Source organism: Zootoca vivipara, chromosome 3 (genome assembly GCF_965207765.1).
Source record: "Zootoca vivipara chromosome 3, rZooViv2.hap1.1, whole genome shotgun sequence".
Classification (NCBI taxonomy): domain Eukaryota; kingdom Metazoa; phylum Chordata; class Lepidosauria; order Squamata; family Lacertidae; genus Zootoca; species Zootoca vivipara.
Window position 1 is genome coordinate 25,513,069 of NC_142586.1, and position 16,566 is coordinate 25,529,634.

Below are 16,566 nucleotides of genomic sequence, written 5' to 3' on the forward strand. Positions count from 1 at the left end.
GAATATAATAAAAAAAAATTCCTTCAGTAGCACCTTAAAGACCAACTAAGTTTTTATTTTGGTATGAGCTTGCATGCACACGAAAGCTCATACCAAAATAAAAACTTAGTTGGTCTTTAAGGTGCTACTGAAGGAATTTTTTTTTATTTTACTTCGATCCAGACCAACACGGCTACCTACCTGTAGTCAGAAGAATATGTTGTTGAAACCAGGTACAGCTCTCCTCTTAACCAAACCCAAGGAAGAACCAAACCAGGTACAGCTCTCCTCTTAACCAAACCCAAATTAGCTGCAAATCTTCCATGACTCTCCATTCCTAAAGCCATTCAGCAATGTAGTTCCACGATCCATGATGCAACCTTGTAAATTTTGTAGTATCAGGAGTTCTGAACAGCACCATGTAGGGCTGCCTCTGAAGATGGTTCAGAAACTTCACCGGGTGCAGAATTCAGCAGCCAGGGGCAAGACGTTTTGAGCATATAATGCCAATTCTGACCCGACCACACTGGCTGCCAACTAGTTTCTGGGCCCAATTCAAAGTGCTGGTTTTGACCTATAAAGCTAATAATAATAATAATAATAATAATAATAATAATAATAATAATAATTTATTTATACCCGGCCCATCTGGCTGGGTTTCTCCAGCCACTCTGAGCGGCTTTCAACTGAATATTAAAAACAGTACAGCATCAAACATTAAAAACTTCCCTAAACAGGGCCGCCTTCAGTTGTCTTCTAAAAGTAAAATAGTTGCTTATTGCCTTGACATCTGCTGGGAGAGCTCAGGACCACAATACCTCAAAAACCGTCTCTCCACACACAGTACGAACCTACCTGGACCCTGTGATCATCATCTGAGGCCATTCTATGTGTGCCTCTTCCAAAAGAGGTCTGGAGGGTGGCAACCCAAGAATAGGCCTTTTCTGCAGTGGCTCCGTATTTGCGGAATGCTCTCCCCAGGGAGGCTCGCCTGGCACCTTCATTGCATATCTTTAGGTGCCAGGCAAAAACTTTTCTTTTCTCCCATGCCTTTGGCTAATTAAGCAACCTTAAACTGTGGGGAGCATTGTTTTTGGTTGTTGCCTAGTTATGTATTTTTGCGTTTTTCTATTGTAAACCACCCCGTAATCCTTGAAGAGCAGTTTAGAAATTTAAGAAATAAATAGCTGAAATAAATGTATAAATAATGTCAGCTCATTCTAATCACAGCCGAGCATAGTATCCTTCCAAATAAATAAGCAAACAAGTGAAATATTCAGCAGTCTTTAGCACCATCTAGCAACCTTGCAAGGAAAATCACTATCTTGAAAGATCGAAGGCTGTGTTTCAGGCACAGGCAAACTCAGGCCCTCCAGATGTATGCCTGCTGTATGTTCATTTTGGACCTATCAGCTGAATAGCAATACGAAAAGCCCTTTTCAGAAATAGACAGGTCAACCTATTTCTGGTCAATATGTATATTGCATGTGTTTAATAATAATAATAATAATTTATATATACCCCACCCATCTTTCAATCCTAAATCCATGGCAGTTTCATGAGTGTTCAATCATAAAGCTGCAATATATATATATATATATATATATATATATATATATATATATATATATATATTAAAGAAATCAGCAAACAAAAAAATCAATTTCAAATGTATGCTTTCCCCCTAAAGAAGCATTATGTACCCATTTCCTACTAAAATGCACATTTTATATGCATTTTTCCTAAAACACATATACAGTGGTACCTCGACTTACGAACGACTCGACAACCGAATTTTTCGACTTACGAGTGGGGCAAATGGTCGCACGCTTACGAATTTCTTGACATCCGAACAGAAACCACGGCGGTTTTAGATAGGGTTTTTTTGACTTACGAATTTTTAGATGGGGTTGCTTCGACTTACGAATTTTTCCGTTTCCAATGCATTCCTATGGGAAATCACGTTTCCAATGGCGCTTTTCGACTTACAAATTTTTCGACCTATGAAGGTGCCTTCAGAACGGATTAAATTCGTAAGTCGAGGCACCACTGTATAAATAAATATTAATAATAATGTGTGTCTGTACTTCTGGCAGTGCTTTTTTTTCCTTAAAAAATGTTTAGGGGTACTCTCATTTCGACTCAAGAAAATCACCATTTTATAGTTCAAATCAGGAAAAATAAATACAGTAAATAACAACGAAACTGACCAATCACCACGCTAGATTCCAACTCCTACTTCACACATTAAACACTTACTTCTGTCTGAGACTCATGAAACACTGTGACAGGAAAAGAGGCCGCCATCGGGGGTAGCAACGGAAGTGACGATTCACCGTGCTAGAAAAGAAACAATTAAAAAGCAAAAGTTTATTCTCCCATTAGATTGTCTAGGGGTATGTGTACCCCTGCACCCCCCCCCGGAAAAACTTCTGGTATATTATTATTATTTGTGTGTGTGTGTGTGTGTGTGTGTGTGTGTGTGTGTGTGTGTGTGTGCATGTTTGTGTGCAGAGATACGGGTCAGGATCTAATGAACTACATGCACAATGTGACTCCTGAGCTTGATGTTCGAAAAACAACACCCCCCTCGTCCAATAGAGAGCAAATCACTTTTGAAACTGAGGGGACTTTGAGAATGAAGCTTTTAAATCTTATGTAATAGCATGAAGTCCTACCGTTCAAAGTGAAGGGAGGGAGGGAGGGCAGGGGAGTCACTGGGAATGCCCAGTCCCCTTGGGCACCCCTGAAGTACTTCTTTGGCTCTCAGCCAGAGACAGCAAGTGAGGCTGGACTAGTGCAAAATTGTGCAGTGTTGGTGGAGCATTTGAAATGTTCTTCTTTCAAAATCCTGCCCCCCCTTTTTATTTTATTTTATTTTTGTCTTAAGGGTCCGTTTTGATATGATGATGGAAATGCAGTTGTGTTTGATGTGAGATGAAAAGGAAAGGAGTGGTTTTTGAGGCAGAGCCTTAGGAGAAGGAAGAGGAGAGAGAGAGAGAGAGAGAGAGAGAGAGAGAGAGAGAGAGAGAGAGAGAGAGAGAGAGAGAGAGAGAGAGAGAGAGAGAGATGGTTGTTCATTTCATTTCAGAGTCTATAGGCCGCTACCTCCATAATCATGCTGAGCCAAAGGAAGCAAGCCCCAGATGGTCATGGTTGATAAAGCTTGCCTGAGGCTGAAGAGCTGTTCTTGCTTACACCAGTGAAATGCAGCCTTAGATATTTGGAGCTCAGTTGCTTTAATTTTTTTTCCCCATTGTAAACTCTTCAAGTTAAAAGGGCGAAAGCTCAATTTACCAACAATATGTCAGAACTCCGAGTCAGCTCCCCCACCCCCTCCTGCTTCATCCAACCCAGCCTGAGACTCTTTTTCGTTAAAAAAAGAAATCTTTTAAAATACATTCCATTCGCAAGCTCACCAATCTCATCTTTGCCCATGCAGTTCAAATCAAGGCGCAGCAGATCTTTCTTATTAATGCACCCAAATCATGCAGATGTCCTTTTTTTGCCCTCTTTGAAGTGACATATGCTTCAATTTATTTTTAATCTTCTAAGTGATGTTGTAAGGAAAGCCGCCCTGTGCGACATATGAAGTTACTATATATGGTTGGGCTTTTTTTTTCTTCCCCTTTTCCCCTCCTCTTGTTCTGGAAAACCGAGTCAATAGAATCCCAGCCATATCTGAAGGCATACCCAAGCGCCATGCAAAAAGGAAACAGCTTTTAACTAGCAAAGATGCCTTCGGATGCAACTGGAAAGAATAACTGGAGAGAGCAAGACAGACAATCTACTAAGCATTTGGAAGAAAAACCTCTCACATCTTCTTCCCCTTTTTGATCTTCTTTTCCCAAGTTTCATTAGCAAAGTGAGCCCCTTAGTTCTGCTCTACAGAGCAACAGTGTCATCCAGTGGTGATCCAAATAGCCGCACACTTCCAAAAGCCCCATGAAGATGTCGAAAGGCAGGCCTCCTGTGTGGCTGTGGTTCTTGAGGAACCACAGCTTGAAAATCAGCTGGCAAGACATTCTTGCAGGAATAGTTCACATGCAAGAATTGCAAAATGAGGCCATGTTTTATTTGCCGTGGAACGAAGAGAGGGGAAAACATGAAGTCGTTTAGTGCATGCTTATTTATGAGTGGGGACGCGGGTGGCGCAGTGGTCTAAACCACTGAGCCTTTTAAGCCTGCCAATCAGGTTGGCGGTTTGAATCCCTGTGACACGTTGTTCTGCCCCAGCTCCTGCCAACCTACCAGTTCGAAAGCACACCAGTGCAAGTAGATAAATAGATACTGCTCTGGTGGGAAGGTAAACAGTGTTTCTGTGCACTCTGACTTCTGTCACGGTGTCCAGTTGCACCAGAAGCAGTTTAGTCATGTTGGCCACATGACCCAGAAAGTTGTCTGTGACAAATACTGGCTCCCTCGATCTGAAAGTGAGATGGGTGCCACAACCCCATAGTCGCCTTTGACTGGACTTAACCATCCAGGGGTCCTTTACCTTTACCTTACCTATTTATGAGTGATTCCAAGTGTGAGGATACATCTCAGGTGCCTTTTTCTCATTTAGGTTTTTGCATGCATACCCTGGTACAACATGCACACATTTCACCATCTAGGTCTGTGTCTTTTTTGTCACATTCCTCCATAACTCAGCTATAAAATTGAGTGGCCTTGGATTATGTGCTACCTGCACAAAGAGGAGCATATGCAATATTAGGACAACATTGTTGATGTGGATCTAATTGGGTATGTCTGCTTTTCTTACATTAAAAAAAAACTTTTTAAAATTATCTCAAGATCACCTGAAACATTTGGGTTTTCTAACAGCCAAAAGTAACTATCTAAAATCTTTGAGTGGGGAGAGAGGAATTCAATAAAGTGCACTTTAAATATTACATTTAAATTAGGAGCTGGACTATTTTCATTACAATACGAGCAAATATTTTAAGTCTCAGTAGCATATACTTCCATTACGTTATTTCGATTCCAAGAAGAAAAGGCAGAAAACTATTAACATACTAAAGAGCTGTGCACATAAATGTACACATGATAGCCATGTTCAAATATATAAAAGGATGTCATATAGAGGAGGGTGAAAGGTTGTTTTCTGCTGCTCCAGAGAAGCGGACACGGAGCAATGGATTCAAACTACAAGAAAGAAGATTCCACCTAAACATTAGGAAGAACTTCCTGACAGTAAGAGCTGTTCGGCAGTGGAATTTGCTACCAAGGAGTGTGGTGGAGTCTCCTTCTTTGGAGGTCTTTAAGCAGAGGCTTGACAGGCATATGTCAAGAATGCTTTGATGGTGTTTCCTGCTTGGCAGGGGGTTGGACTGGATGGCCCTTGTGGTCTCTTCCAACTCTACGATTCTATGATTCTATTCTATTCTATGTCTCGTTGGGGCAAAATATTTTAGATCTGACTAGGTTTCTATCAGTTCCAGTTGCCCGACCTGATTCGTGTTGTGTTCATTCCTTGCGCTGCTGAGGGGTTTTATGATACAATGTATTTCAAAAACTGGAAGATTCCCCACAGAAAAAATATAATAGTGGAAAACCTTCCATTTTGGAAACAAGGTTTTTGTGCAAGTTTTGCCAGCGAATATTACAAGAAGCACCTGCAAGCAGTCAAAGGTGGGATTGACTTGTGTTTGCTTCTGCAGTGTAACACCTGAAGCAAAGTGCTGGATCACAGCTTTATGAGTCATGGTGACCAAAAATGTCAAAGGGTCAAACAGTGCCTTCAATGGTCACACAATAGCATTTGCTGCAAGTATGCTAGAAAGGCTTTAAACAGTAGGGAAAACACTGCCACCTATTGGTACAAACAACAAAAAATGTCAGAAGCCCACCTGCGTACGTGTATTGTGTTTCTCAAAAGCACCACGGGACTTCAGCAGTACAATAGGATTTCTGCATGCATCTGTAAAGAATGATCCCCAGAAATGTGTCTCCTTCGTTGGTAGGAGTCTTGTGTCGATTGCGGGGTCAAATTAACCTTAATAAAATTAGATAGATTTTTGTATCGCAAACGTATAGGAGAGGCTGTAAATTGCCTTCCCCCACCTTTCCTCTTTTTTTTGCAAAGCTGCTCACAGGCAAAGGATACAGGTAGAGGAGACACAGAGACCTGTTATTTATTTTTTCCAGAAGAGCTCACAGCATGAACAGCAGAACGTTGAGACAAATGGAGCAAAAATGGCTTCTGGAAACAATACATCCTGTGAGAAGCGAAGGCTCCGTCAAAGAGGTCGCGAACATCTCCCTAGACTAGACTGGCCTTTCTCCAGCAGAGTTCATAAAACCACCCTATTAAGCAATTGCAGATAAAAAGGATGGGGTCCTTAGGAAGGGTTTTCAGCTTGAACTTGGCCAAAAGAAAAATGACGATGCAAGATAAAGCCATCTGTTCATCATTCTCATCAGAGTTGTGGTTTGTGCTGAAGACTTATGATCCTTTTACTCCTTATTGCACTTACAGCTCTGCCCAAGTTTGGCGTACATCGGTGTACTCTGCCCACCTCCACTTTATTTATTAGTTTATAGAAATATTTATATGCCGCTTTTCATTTTTTTTAAAAAAAACAGAGTGGTTTACGACAATTGTACATAAAACTGTATACAATTTTAAAATCAGAGACCTGCTATTACAGAAGGATATTATCTTAATTGCTAGCGCAAGTTTGTTTTCTTAACATTAGCCTCACAAGAACCCTCTACAGTGGGTTAGAATGAGAGTCAGTGATTGGCCCAAGATCACCCAGTGAGCTTCCTGGCCAAATGGAGATTTGAAGCCTGGGTGTACAGGTTCAAGTCTGACACTGTTACCACTAAACTACACTGGCTCTGTGTTTTTAGTTGAGAGACTAGAGACATAGCTCTAAGCATACAAGGACAACAGTAGGAAAACACAGGATGGCAGAGAAACTTGATCCGGTTCACATTTAAAGGTGAAGTTACTGAAATCCTATTTTCCTAAACAATACGTGAACTCCAACAAAGCCATCCTTTGAAATCCACAATTCTTCGAATTTTGCAATGCGCTTTCCCAGCCAAGTGATGGGTACAAAAATGCATATACTGCGGTCAAATGTGCAAATGAACAGATTTATTAGTGACAGTAGCATACAGAAAGGCATTACATTAGGAAAAATTGCTTTTCAAAAATGTATATATTCAGAGAAATTTGCACTGAAATGCTAATGAATTTTCATGAGGACTTTCTCCCACCCAAAAAAACCAACAACAGCAAACGTATGTGGAAATGTAGAGAACCAAACTTAAGATGGGGAAAAAAGAGAAACTAAAGGCTTATCCCCATTTACCTTTCCTCTGCTCTTTCCAGGTAGTCTGTGCTTTAAAGCTCCATGTCCAATCACCCTTTTCATGTCCTGGAATTTTCCCCATGAAAACCCACTTTCTAAAGCTCAGTTGGAGCAAACGACAATCCACAGAAGACCTGGATGGATGTTTGTTCTGATTGAACGCTAAAGAGTGGGTTTTCATGTAGTTCAGGGATTTTTTTTAAAGAATAATTTTATAAGTTGTATGCCTTCTGTTTCTCAGCTTGATCCTCTTACATGGTTTTGTATATATTGTGGTATTTTACGCAGTGTGACTTCCAGTTATTTTTATTGATCACAGTTTAGTAACTATTTATTGTAATTGTTAAGGATGAATTTCTGATTATTATCTGCTGATGTTGTGAGAGTTAATTTTATGGTGTGCTGTTATATTCTAATACACTATTGGATGTTACTTTATTTGCTATAAGCCTACCCATTTCAAAGTTACGTTTTATTGTGACTTTTGGTATGGGATCAGATTAATTTAAGGTGTGTGTTCTTTGTCTTACGTTCTGTTGCTGTAAGCTGCCTTGCGCATAGCAAATAAAGAAAGGCAGTATACGAAATAAAAGTGAAATGCAATGCAGTGCAATGAAATCTCGTGGATACACAGCTTTTAAGCCCAGACCTGTACCTGGAAAGGGTGGCGCAAAAGGTCCATGTGCACAAGCCCTGGGAGAAACCAACATTGGCACATTCTCCTAACCCAGACTTTTCCCAAGCTTCGGCCCCCAGGTGTTTTGGGACTACAGTTCCCATCATCCCTAGCTAGCAGGACCAGCCGTCAGGGATGATGGGAATTGTAGTCCAACAACATCTGGGGACCCGGTTTTGAGAAAGGCTGCCCTGACCCAAAGCACGTATGAGAAGATCTCTTGCCAATCAGACTGGAGGTTTGAAAAGTAGTGAAGGAGGTGGCAGCAGCCATGACAATCTAACGCTCCTCCAAAGTAATGGGAGGAGGAAAGGCCCAGCCTCGAACTGCTGGAAAGGAGGAGAGCTCTCTGTTTATACAGCCTTTGGGAATATATAAACAGAGCTTGGGTTCCCCGGGCTTCTGCGAGCCCCAGCAAGAGCGTGCAGGACTCCAAGGGCATCGCAAGCACTGGCCAGGTGCAGCCCATATGTCTGTTTGAGCACTTCTGAAGCACAAGCCTAGCAACTCTCTTCAGAGGCTCTGGAAAATAAAGGAGGGAGTGAGACACACACACAGAGAGATTTTGTTTCAGTGTGGAAGGCAGGAAGAGCCAGGACTAACATTGTCCCACGGTGCTTCTGGGTAGCTACACTATCTAGGGTAGCACTTTCAAATGGCCAGCATTAATATGGCTGTAGCAGCAAAGCAGAAGTGGAAGTTCCCTTCTGTTTCAGTGCATGAACTTCTGCTGCTCAAGATCAGCAGAGAGAGAGAGAGAGAGAGAGAGAGAGAGAGAGAAGAACAGGTGGATTCATTCATGGGCTAGGGTTGCCATATTTAAAAAAGTGAAAATCCGGACACAAAAGTTGTTAAGCTTTGTCTGGGAAGTTCTGGACATATGGCAGCCCTACGTAAACAGGCTTCTTCATTCCTGGTCCAGGGCAAACATACCATGGAGGTGTGACATGGAATTGCGTGGAGTTGCATGATGTGGCCTCCACATAGGATGGCAACTACTCAACTGGTCCCGACTGGCTGCCCTCATATTACAGAGATGAGGGCAGTCAAACCAAGGAGTTCCCCAGTTCTGTAACTCATTCCCCTCTTTGCCATTATAACACAACCTCTTGCATTCTTCTGAAGAGGGAGATTGCAAAGCAAACAGTAAACACTGGGGCCAGCCCAACGCCAAGGCAGTAAATTTTCCTAGGAGTTTTAAAGGGCCTCTGAGGGCCATTCTTTGGAAGCTTCTGTGCTGTGCATTTGAGACAAGCAAGAGACGCACCGTGGCTTGGCTCCTTCACCTAAGCCTTGCAAAATCCCTAGTGCCATTCCTTTCCCAGAGCTTACAGGCTGACAGAGGATTATGTCATTCTACTAATTAAACCTGGTCCATCTTTTAAGCATAAATCCAGGAGGAGAAACAGGAAGAAGCGGGGGGGGGGATCCTTTCCTACGATTGGGGATGGGTGGAAAATTCAATATTGTTTGCATTTAAAGGCAAACTTAGCAAATGCACGCTTTCTGAAACAATATGTGAAACAAAACGTAGCCATCCTTTGAAATCTGCACTTCTTTGAATTTTGCAGTGCAGTTCTTCAGCCTAGCAATGCATACAAGAAAGTATATATTAGGATATGGAATGCATAAAAATGTGTGTATTCATGAATAAGACATACAAAAATTCATTATATTATGACTAAGCGCATGCAAATCATATATCTGTCAAAAGTGCGTAACCAAATGTGTTTATTTGCACAAAGAATTTTCACAATTTTAAAAAAAAATTAAAAAATGCAAATTGCTGCAAAAATGTGGGAAACTGAATTTAAGTTTGGGGAAATGAGAAACTGAAAGAACGCAAAACGGAGGGAGCCATCCATCCCTCTCTAGTCTGAACGAGGATGTTCCATTTTAGCTAACATTCCTAAAAGGCTATTAATAGCCTTATCTTCTATGCATTGGTCTGCATCAGGGAGGGGAGAGCTCAATGTGTTCACTTAAGAATGACAAAAAGACATTCTGCACATGCTCAGGTGTATTTGCTTGTTATTCATCCATGTGTCCCAAGGCTGAGGCCCTGGCATTTAAAACTGGTTTAGGAACTTCCTGTAGGAATTCCGCATAAAAAGGGGGGACTGATTTAATGTTTGAAGTCCCAAACTGGGGCTCCCTCTGTTCTATGTTTTACACGCTTGTAAACGTAAATCAAGAGCTGCGTCTGTATGAACCCGGCTTCGTTATTAGGATCAGACTACAAATATTGTACAATTAATTCTAAGGAAACCACTGGCTCATAATTAAACCCAATTAGGAGTAGCTCTGGGCAAGAAGGGGAGGATTTTATGGGGCCTTGGAAGGCTATAATTGGACTGTCTTTAATTCCTTCGCAGCCCACGGAATCTTGCAGCAACTTGCCCCTGCCTTTTGTCAGTCAGGGAAGCCTAAGAAGATGCTGACAATAAAAGCTTATTTTTTGACAGTTATGTGGCGGCCTCCTGAGGGGAGATAGATGGATGGAAGAGGTTACCTTCTCCCTATTTGCACACATGCGCACGCACAAATAGCAGCCCTCCTAATGAACTGGAGCCAAAAATATGTCCAGCTGAAGAGGTTTTTTAAAAAAAACAAATTTACCCCCTCCTCTTTTTTTTTGTTAAGATAATGTCCTCCAGAACTAGATTACCACCAGCTAATCCTTTTAACCAGAGGCACATACATACATTCAAAACGGAACTCATATTTGGAACCTTATGTTTGCTGGTTGCGTCTGACTGCTGACAAGAGGGGCCTCTCCAGTGGGGGGGGGGTGTTTGACACCAGAGACCCCCTGCCTTCTTACCGAGGGCCCTGTTACTTCCAGGGAAGTTTGCCCCCTTTTCTTTCCCAAGCACTTTAACACAGAGCACTGCATCGCTGAGCATGTTCCCACTGCCCTTTTGCTGGTGCCCACTTTGTCCCTGGGGATCTGGGGGTGCTGCAAGCGTTTCAAAGGGAAATCCGGTGCTCTAAAACAATTCCAGCACCCTGGTCTGAATGCCTCTGGACATGAGCAGAGTCCCTTTCCTTTTGTCACAGCTGGGAGCCGTTCCTTGGGCTGCATTTAAGGGCACTGCATCCCCTCAACACATTCAGAGCGATTTCCACCATGTAAAGGGGAGGGGAAGTGCTTTTGGGTGTGTGCAAAGTACTGCTTGCTTCTTTTTTTAGTTTCGAAAATCGCACTGTACAGAAAAGAAAGGAATACCTGTTTAAAAGGAACCTCTCTCATGTACATACACATATTTGCCGCCCCTCTCCCCGCTGCACACACTCCTGTTTGGGCTCCTATCCAAGAGGCTGAAACCCAGGCCAACTGGCAACCGTATTTACAGTGATTTTGCATTGTGCCACTCCTGCTGCCATCTACATTATCTTAGGAGGGCCTTGCCATTCTCCTGTGTTTGTATTCTTCCATTCGTGTTTTTTTTTAACAGCAGCAGTAATTTGTTTCCTGGTTTACTGCCTTACAATCCGCCACAGGGGTCTTTTGCTTCGCCATTTATATGGAGCATTCTGCATTACAGCAGGAACCGGCTACGCGCCACCCTTTAAATGCCAGATTTCCGTTTTGCAGTGCAGTCAGCCTTCCTCGCTGTCTCTTTTTAACTGCAACGTAAATGTGGTATTTGGGTGTACCTTACGCAGCCCCTTTATACATGTTTGCGGCTGTAAGAAGCATGAGAGCCCCTTTCTACTGCTGGTCCCCAAACCACCAACTTGATTTTCAAAAAGACGGGTTGTATTATCTCAAGCGAAGCGAGTGGTGATCACAACTCAAAAGTAGCATGCACAAGCAGGGCTTCCTTCCTTCTTTCCTTCCTTCTGGTGACTGGTGACTTGAAGCCACCGAGACCACATAACACCGGTCTTGAAAGATCTACATTGGCTCCCAGTACGTTTCCGAGCACAGTTCAAAGTGTTGGTGCTGACCTTTAAAGCCCTAAATGGCCTCGGTTCAGTATACCTGAAGGAGCATCTCCGCCCCCATCGTTCTGCCCAGACACTGAGGTCCAGCGCAGAGGGCCTTCTGGCAGTTCCCTCGTTGCAAGAAGCCAAGTTGCAGGGAACCAGGCAGAGGGCCTTCTCGGTGGTGGCGCCCGCCCTGTGGAACGCCCTCCCATCAGATGTCAAAGAGAAAAACAGCTCCCAGATTTTTAGAAGACATCTGAAGGCAGCCCTGTTTAGGGAGGCTTTTAATGTTTAATAGATGATTTTATTTCATTTTTCTGTTGGAAGCCGCCCAGAGTGGCTGGGGAAACCCAGCCAGATGGGCGGGGTATAAATAAATTATTATTATTATTATTATTATTATTATTATTATATTCCTTCCTTCTTTTTTGGATTTTATAAACAAGAATAATGTTATACAAATAAGCACACCAAGTTTTCTCGTGTCATTTGTATATCACAAAAATAACACAATAAATGTGGGAAAATATCTACAATGTATGTTTCATTATTAGTGGTCAATGTATAAGTTTTTGGTTCATGAATTGGTTTAAACCAGGCATCCCCAAACTGCGGCCCTCCAGATGTTTTGGCCTACAACTCCCATGATCCCTAGCTAACAGGACCAGTAGTCAGGGATGATGGGAATTGTAGTCCAAAACATCTGGAGGGCCGAAGTTTGGGGATGCCTGGTTTAAACAATTAGGAAGGAAAGAAGGGGGAGAGGGGAGGAGGAATGGTGAGTGGGGTCGGGTCGGGTGGTTATGCTTCTATTTTTCTACTTAGTACCCGGGGGGGGGGGGGCAGGTTGTGTCAGCATTATGGGTTCTATTACTATTCACTTGTTGTATTTCCTTGGTGGTGAGAGAGGTTGGGGGTGGCTTAGGGTGTGGTTGGCTGTCTTTGGTGGCTGTAGTGAGAATTGTGTGTGAGTGGGGTGTGAGTGTGTATTCTTGCAGCCGGAACTCACCGGAACTCAGTTCTAGCACCTCTCAGGTGGGCGCCATAGCCGTTATAAGAGAACAAGGGAGGCATTCTTGGTGAGTTCCGGCACCTCTTTTTCTAGAAAAATAGCACTGTGCACATGTATTAAGCTCATGGGGACAGGAATCATCATCATCATCACCCCACAATCACCCATTACTCTCTGGTGTGGTGCAGAGGTTAGAGTGAAAGACTAGGACCTGGGAGACTAGGGTTCGAATCCCCCATTCAGCCATGAAGCTCCCAGAGTGACCTTGGGCCAGTCACAGTCTCTCACCTACCTCACAGGGTTGTTGTGAGGATAAAATAGGGAAAGGGAACCATGTGTTTCCTTGAGCTTCTTGGAAGAAAAGTGGGATATAAATGCCGTTGTGTTCTGGAAGAAGCAAAGATCACCAGTGCCAAAGCAATGATTCTTCAACATCAACTTCATTGGACTGGTCGTGTTGTGCGGATGCCTGATGATCGTCTTCCAAAGCAACTACTCTATTCCGAATTTAAAAATGGAAAGCGTAATGCTGGTGGTCAACGGCAGAGGTTTAAAGACGCTCTCAAGGCAAATCTTTAAAAATGTAGTATAAACACCGACAACTGGGAAACACTGGTTTGTGAGCGCTCCAATTGGAGAATAGCCTTTATCAAAGGTGTCATGGGCTTTGAAGATATTCAAACTCAAGATGAAAGGGAGAAACACGCTAAGAGGAAGATAGGCTTGGCAAACCCTCACCATGATCAACTCCCGCCTGGAAACCGATGTCCCCACTGTGGAAGGACGTGTGGATCCAGAACTGACCTCCACAGTCACTTATGGACTCACTGTTAAAACTGTGTTCATGGAAGACAATCTTACTCAGCTACAAGTGATAGCCAAAGAAGAAGGAGGAGGAGGAGGAGGAGGAGGAGGAGGAGGAGGAGGAGGAGGAGGAGGAGGAGAGGAGGAGGAGGAGGAGGAGGAGGAGGAGGAGGAGGAGGAGGAGGAGGAGGAGGAGGAGGAGGAGGAGGAGGAGGAGGAGGAGAAGGGGAAGGAGAAGGAGAAGAAGAAGAAGAAGAAGAAGAAGAAGAAGAAGAAGAAGAAGAAGAAGAAGAAGAAGAAGAAGAAGAAGAAGAAGAAGAAGAAGAATGTTGTTATTTTTTGGTGCTGTTGTTGTTATCATTATTAACAAAAACTCTTCTGTATTTTATTTTGTGAACCACCCTAAGATCTTATGATGCAGGGTGGTATATAAATCTAATAATAACAACAGCTGGATTTTGAACCCATAAACATGCCCTTGTAAGGCCACTCTCTGTCCTAGGTTCTCTTAAGGTTAGAAAGACAAGTCTTCCCAAGTAACGTTGCCTCCAGCTGACCTATCAACAACCCAGCCTCATTATATTTGCTGTTTTTTGGGTTGCCCACCCCTCGTGATCACATTCCAGGCTACAACACAGTTTAGTGAGTTAAGCATGTGAGAGAATATTCTGATTTCTGCTCTAAGCAACCTCTGTTCTCCGACACCCATTCCTAACACATGTGACCAGTCAGAGCCATAACTGTCAAGCTCTCCCTTTTTTCAAGGGAAATTCCCTTATGCTGAGTAGGCTTCCTCGCGAGAAAAGAGAAAACTTGACAGCTATGGTCAGAGCCCAGCGACTGTTGCAAAGGAGCACAGAGAACCTGTACTGCTGAAACTAAGGGTGCCTCCGGAGACTGTTGGTATTTCGCAGGAGGGATTTGAGAATGTAAGGTCGATTTAGGTTTCTGCAACTATCATGAGTTAAAGGCCATGTCACCTTGGAAAGCAAATCCCTAAAAGAAGAACTTTTGCAGTTTCGAAAGTGACAAGGAAATGTATTGAACAGTTTGGAACGAATCAATGAGTAACAAGACAATATGCAAAGACCCTACAAGCAAATGGAGATAAATGCAGGACAAACAACAACAACAACAATCTTTATTACGGTCCATAGACCCATCAATTCGTTACCAAGCGATACACAGCTGAGACACCCCGCCCTCAAACCACTCAGACATCTTACTCAAATTCGGAATAGGAAACATTAGTTCTTGTGACCACCGATAAAAACTTTGCCACTGCTAGTGTTCTGGCATTTGACCGGTCTTCCAATAGGAACCTGATATAGAAATCCTCTGATTTTCCTGGGAGCAAGGCTAGCAGGGGTGAAATCACTTCAGCCCTAGCTCGCTCAAACTTTGGCATTAGTTGTTTACATTCTGTGTCTTTGAAAACACGTCTCACATCTATATTGTAATTCAGCAGATGGGCTCTATATTTCAGGAGCTCTTTAGGTGTAGTTGAATCAGAAAATGTCAGCATAATCCTGGTATGCTGGGAATCCGTACAGAGCAGATTTATCATATTCAAATTTTCACATTGGATGTTAAGCAGACATTTAAGGTTTCTCTTTACACTGTCAATTGATTTCCAATAGGGAAGTTTGCCGTAGTAAGGATAAATATCAAGGGCTACTTGAGTATTTTGTAGGATCAGACCCCTACTATCACTTTTGTTGTTTTTATTGCTTGTGGTTCCTCGCTTATCCAGTCCAGGTTGGTCACAAACAATCATTGCAGGACAAACAATCATTGTTGCATAACCTCCCAACAAATAAGTCACAGCGGATGCTTAATAAGACCTGGATCCAACCTGGCCTCCACATAAGCTTTGTGCAAGCAAATCAGGATGGATGCTAAAGAATAAAAATAAAAAGAGGTCATCTGAAGGAGACTTAAGTGGGTCTGGCCATTTAAATTACCTGGATAGGAAGCACACACAAGAAGAGAGAGAGAGAGAGAGAGAGAGAGAGAGAGAGAGAGAGAGAAAGAGAGAGAGAGAGAGAGAGAGAGTTTACTCTGAGATCTTTGGTGGAAGAGTGGAGCATAAATGTGATTGATAGTTGCATAAGGAGAAAGAGCTGGTCTACCTTTACCTTCCTGTGGAATAGAAGCAGCCAATGTTGTCGCACATGTTCAAAATAGCTGCTGAAGCCCTGAAACAGGAAGGACTGCCAAATGCAGGCGGCCCGAGTTTGCCAAGGCGCCATCTGCTCAGCGCTTCTGTTGCCACACTCCTAAAGCTGCAGCAGAGAGATAATGGATCGCTGTTATGTGTCTGTCCTCGCCCGTGAAACATCTCCTCTGTCGCATCTGCACCGTTGCCATTCCAAACTGCAGCGGCGAAATAGAAAGGTATTTATTTGTCTATGCCGAGGCAGCTGGACAACAAGGACGTCTTGTTGGAGAGCAGCACAGCTGGGCATTTGCCAAAGCCTTGAGACTTATCTGAGGTGGACCTACCCTCCTTGCAGGGAGCATCAAAGAAGGCTGAAGACAATGCGTGAGGGATTTTTCAACCTGTGTAGCCAAGCACTAACTTTCAGCTTAATGAGGTCTTTTGACAGTGCCCCCCCCACCACCAATCCCTGCCAATTCCGGGGCTGCCACCAGCTATGTGGCAGAGAGACACAGAGCCCGATCTACAGCGAGAGGGAACTTTTCAATGCACACCTCACTACCCGATGCAGCACCAAGTGACTGGTTGGAGTAGGCCGCCTTACGCAGGATTCCCAGGCCAAAAGGTTTTTGGAAGCGGGTCAGATTCTGAAGCCATATCTAATCTAGAGCAGGTG

General features: G+C 43.2%; 1 long non-coding RNA gene across 2 annotated transcripts; it reads right to left on the reverse strand.

Moving 5' to 3' along the window:
• Positions 1 to 286: 286 nt before the first annotated feature.
• Positions 287 to 16,566, reverse strand: LOC148686189 (uncharacterized). 2 transcript variants are annotated; one of them, XR_015949371.1, is made up of 3 exons: positions 15,868 to 16,566; positions 2,239 to 2,319; positions 287 to 553 (listed from the first exon to the last, which is right to left on the reverse strand). It is a non-coding gene; the product is annotated as an uncharacterized LOC148686189 (long non-coding RNA). The 2 variants fall into 2 exon arrangements; XR_015949370.1 differs by lacking the exon at positions 15,868 to 16,566 and adding an exon at positions 5,832 to 6,553.